Below are 5,066 nucleotides of genomic sequence, written 5' to 3' on the forward strand. Positions count from 1 at the left end.
GTGTATGTGTGTGTGTATATATATATATATATATATATATATATATATATATATATATATATATATATATATATATTATGTTTACCCATGTATTTGTTTTTCAGATTTATGGTGTGTCTCCTCATCCCTAATACAAGCAACCATTAAAGGGAGCTTCTCAGTCTAGAAATATATTTTATGGTGGACATGGAATGAAACAAAAAAATGTATAACTGCACATAGACACTTAAACATGTATTTTCAGAGTCCCCCTTCTTCTTCTTTTCTCCTAAAGCCAAGCAACAATAAATATAACAATCTTTTATCTCCTTGTGGTTGATAGAACATGTATATACGGAAAGGATGTTTACATCAAGCGCATGTATTGTTCTGTTTTTTCAGTCATTTATTTTGGTGTCGTTGTGATATAATTTTTTCCACAGTAAAAAAAAAAATATATACAATTCCCCCCCCCCTCTTTACTGGGGGTCTCTCTACAGTTTTCCTGTTCACAGAGATGACAGTCTGTTGCTGTTTGAGGATCTATTGAGACACTAGTGTACAGAGATGCCGTAGGTTATGAATTCATCGTTTACATCGTTGCCGTCGATGACCGTGATGATGTCTTTTTGAATGCTGTTGAATGTCTGTATAATGATACTAGTAAAAAAAGGTTTATATGGGAGGTGTTTTTCTTTGTAGTTTGTTTCCTGAAGTGCACTTACAAGGATGCTTTCGAAAATAACTGTAAAATAATATTGCTAACACTAAACGCCCCATGTGCCCATTTATCACAAAAGCCTTGGAAAATAATCGAACCGCTTGTGTTACACATGTTGCACTCTTAAAATGTTTTCCACTTGATTTTGGAGGTGAAATTTGAATATTGAATTTTTTAGCTTAAGCTCAAGGTTTTAAATGTATTTTCAGAACCGCTAGTAAATTGACAGGTGTTACATTATATGTGGGGGGCAAAGTCAGGATCTTTCACTTTAATTCACTTGTTTAAGGGCAACCACAACGTTGCTGTTTTGCTTATCATCAAGGCTCACTGTTTGATGCTTTAAAATCTTCTAATAGCTTTCATAGCTGATGATAGAATCCTAAATATGACCTTTAAACCCAACAGTGTCATGAAATGTTGAACAGATTCAGATCCTAGAGCATTCTAAGATGTTGTGTACTAGTCATTGTGACAGGACGGTATTTTCAAGAAGGGATTTTTACTTAAAATATAAAACAACTTGCTTTGTTTGTTCTTAAAATCTTTATTCAAATAAAGGTGTACTGATTATAGAGGCTCAGGTATATAATTTTTTGGGTGTGTGTTTACAGAGAATGATAGCAGGCCTAGTTCATAAAATATTTATTAAAACGTAAATTCAGACCATTTGAACTGATTAGTCCATCTTTATGTATTGTGAGATCAAGCTATCAAAATTAAACATACCAATAATCCAAGTATAAATAATAATTTCTGTGCTGTATCATAATTTCCATGGCGTTTATATGCTGGGATTAGGCTAATGTATGTTAAGGCTAAATTTGATTATTTTACATAAATTAAAGTAAGCCTTTAAGCTAATTTTGAGTCATTGTATTTGGTCTATTCATATGACTAAACGATCTGTCCTTTACACTTTCATATCTTACATATTTACCATAAATGTACATGCAGTATAATACTATAAACAAGAAAATGTTACTCCCCATAGATGAGGGACAAAATAGCCTAGTACAAAATATAATGCATATTTGATGCATTTTATTCAAATGTCAGCACACAGACACTCAGTTCCTCTACAAGAACAGGAACAAAACTACTGAAAGGATGAAAAAAATCTTAATCACAATATACCACTCTAAAATCCTAATACAAGTACGGTGTTTATTTCGTTATTTCTTTACAAGATCAGGTCGAGCTGGCCGACAAACTGATTCCCAAAGCAAACCAAAAGTAAGAATCAGTATTTTGCTGAGCACTATGTGGACGCTGAACATTCATTTTCAGGTCACAGAGAGCCAGAAGTATCACTAGATCATAAGACTTTAAATTTTTCAGATATTATGCAGTAGCTTTAGTTCCTGAACTGCAGCAGAGAGAAACTCAAACTACAGTACAAATCCCATTCAGTGACCTGTCGGCTGAAACACAAGCACATGGCTGTACATGTTCATATTTATTGATGTGACAGACAGTCTGCATTGTTTGAGCACCTTGTTTGCCCACATGGTGGTGTTCTGCCACAAACCAACTTTGGGTTATTTACAAATCAAAATGCTAGTGATAAGTATTCAAGACCTTGATTTGAAATTCTTTACATCACTGATATGGGTATATGGTATGATTACTTCATATTTTGTTTATTTGCAACTGAATTTTAGTTACAAATGAATGTAGAAATAGACAGCAAAATGAATGCAATTCGTTCTGTAAGTTTAGTATCTCAGCACAATAATCTATGAGACTGATCTGAGGTTCTTCATATCACTGACAGCCAGCAGATGGCAGATTTATCTTGTAAACAGATTACAGTTATGCAATGTGACACTGAACATGATGTAATTTAAAGCTTAAAATGCTTTTGTGATCATTTTTGACATCACTTTAAATCATCATTTAATTAAATGAACATGTAATTAGCCTACATTGAAGCAAACACAAAACATTTCACTAGGAACAGATTAAAATAATAATAATAAAAACAGTCTGAGTACTGTCATAGCATTAAATGTAACCCTAACCGATACAAAGACATAATGACTTTAAAAATCATCTACTCACTGGAAAAGAAATAGTGATGTTTTGAACGTCTTCAGTGTGAAAGATTAAAAGATTTAAGATTTAAGGCTGTACAGTCTGAATAATCATAAAGGAAGAAACTGCTTTTAAATTTGCTTAGTGAGAAGTAATTGAATCAAAGATATCATTAACCAGTACTGGACTTTCTTGTGTCTATACTGGAGCTAGAAGTGGTTGTTGGGCAGTTTTGCATGGCCAGCAGGTCTGGGTCTGAAAATGAGAAATTGAGATTGTGGAACAGAAAATGTACTGCATTAATGACACTGTGCAAGAAAACCCCCCCAAGACGTACTGTCTTTTGTAATGGTGGGGACATCGTCTTGTTCTTAAACCTGGAAAGGAATGAAACATTTTATATATATATATATATAACACCAGCGACATTCATACATTATTTTAAATCAATTACATTTTTAAATAAAATATTTAGCAAAACTGAGAAAAAATAAGATTTCCAAAACTTAATAAATCCAAAAGTAATGAAAGCAGATTCTATGAACATAAGAGTAAATTGGAAATATATGCATATCGGTGATTAAAATATATGCATATATGTGACCCTGGACTACAAAACCAGTATTAAGTGTCAATTTTTCAAAATTGAGATTTATACATCATCTGAAAGCTGAATAAGTAAGCTTTCCGTTGATGTATGGTTAGGATAGGACAATATTTAGCTGAGATACAACTATTTGAAAATCTGGAATCTGAAGGTGCAAAAAAATTAAAAATATTGATAAAATCACCTTTAAAGTTGTCCAAATGACGTTCTTAGGAATGCATATTACTAATCAACACTTAAGTTTTGATATATTTATGGTAGGACATTTACAAAATATCTTCATGGAACGTGATTAAATATGACTAAATGTCCTAATGATTATTGGCATAAAAGTAAAATCGATCATTCCCAAACCTGATGACCTCCCAAAAAAAAAAAGGGGAAGTTGTGGCCTAATGGTTAGAGAGTCGGACTCGTAACCCAAAGGTTGTGGGTTCGAGTCTCGTACCGGCAGGGATTGTCCAAATGATGTTCTTAGCAATGCATATTACTAATCAACACTTAAGTTTTGATATATTTATGGTAGGACATTTACAAAATATCTTCATGGAACGTGATTAAATATGACTAAATGTCCTAATGATTATTGGCATAAAAGTAAAATCGATCATTCCCAAACCTGATGACCTCCCAAAAAAAAAAAAGGGGAAGTTGTGGCCTAATGGTTAGAGAGTCGGACTCGTAACCCAAAGGTTGTGGGTTCGAGTCTCGTACCGGCAGGGATTGTAGGTGGGGGGAGTGAATGTACAGCGCTCTCTCCCACCTTCAATACCACGACTAAGGTGCCCTTGAGCAAGGCACCGAACCCCCAACTGCTCCCTGGGCGCCGCAGCATGAATGGTTGCTCCGGGTGTGTGTTCACAGTGTGTGTGTGTGTGTGTTCACTGCTGTGTGTGTGCACTTTGGATGGGTTAAATGCAGAGCACTAATTCCAAGTATGGGTCACCATACTTGGCCACATGTCACGTCACTCACTCACTATACAATGTATTTTTGGCTATTGCTACAAATATACCCCAGAGACTTAAGACTTAAGATTATTAAATATTTAAATGGAAAATTAAATTAGAGTCCTCCCATGGGGCTCAGTTAATGACCAGACCCCTTTTTCATTTGTTTAGTATTTCACATTTTCATAGGTGCTCTCTACTCCAGGTATGTTCTTATTAATAATATAATGTATAAAATCTAGGTAATATATAGCTTATTCTTATAAATCAGTCCACATATTTGCTTGTGTGTTTGCCTTTAGGAATAGTTTAATTGTTCTGAAATAAATAATCGTGTAGTATTGAAATTTTACAGCTACAGCTACAGGTACATCTTACAGCTACTGTTTCTTACTATTGCAAATGGAATTTGCACATTTATGATTCCTGTGACACTATATAATTGTGGATTTTATTTAACTGACTGTGTTCAAGACATAAATTCAACTAAGAGTAATTGTGTGCAATTGCTAATTTGTTCCAAAACACATTTGGTCCATTATAATTTTTTCAAAAAATGTGCAGTTAAAAATGACCATTATCTATTGCGGTATGCATGATTTAAAGGCGGATGTGACTTACGGTTGCAATAAAAAATTGTGATGATCAGCAGAATGAGGAGAAGAACACAACCAGAGGCCAGAGATGACAATATCCAAATCGCACAGTTAATGCTGGGCTTGACAGTGAACATAAACACGTCCACACACACACACACACACACACACACACA

At 34.1% G+C, this 5,066-nt stretch overlaps 1 protein-coding gene and 1 long non-coding RNA gene across 17 annotated transcripts in view; one reads left to right on the forward strand and one right to left on the reverse strand.

Moving 5' to 3' along the window:
* cast (calpastatin) overlaps positions 1-841 on the forward strand; it is a 39,000-nt gene extending 38,159 nt beyond the window's left edge. For 10 of the 16 annotated variants that reach the window (XM_016271197.1, XM_016271206.1, XM_016271199.1 and 7 more), the window contains one exon: positions 105-841. The gene's annotated coding sequence lies outside the window, so the exon portion shown is untranslated. The remainder of the gene's footprint in view (positions 1-104) is intronic. The other 6 variants (XM_016271202.1, XM_016271212.1, XM_016271213.1 and 3 more) reach the window with 1 other exon arrangement.
* On the reverse strand, positions 452-5,060 carry LOC107584547 (uncharacterized). The gene is made up of 2 exons (XR_001609153.1): positions 4,916-5,060; positions 452-3,114 (listed from the first exon to the last, which is right to left on the reverse strand). It is a non-coding gene; the product is annotated as an uncharacterized lncRNA (long non-coding RNA).
* Positions 5,061-5,066: the final 6 nt, after the last annotated feature.

The sequence above is a fragment of the Sinocyclocheilus grahami genome, unplaced genomic scaffold (assembly GCF_001515645.1).
Source record: "Sinocyclocheilus grahami isolate Dianchi unplaced genomic scaffold, SAMN03320097.WGS_v1.1 scaffold61.1, whole genome shotgun sequence".
Lineage (NCBI taxonomy): Eukaryota > Metazoa > Chordata > Actinopteri > Cypriniformes > Cyprinidae > Sinocyclocheilus > Sinocyclocheilus grahami.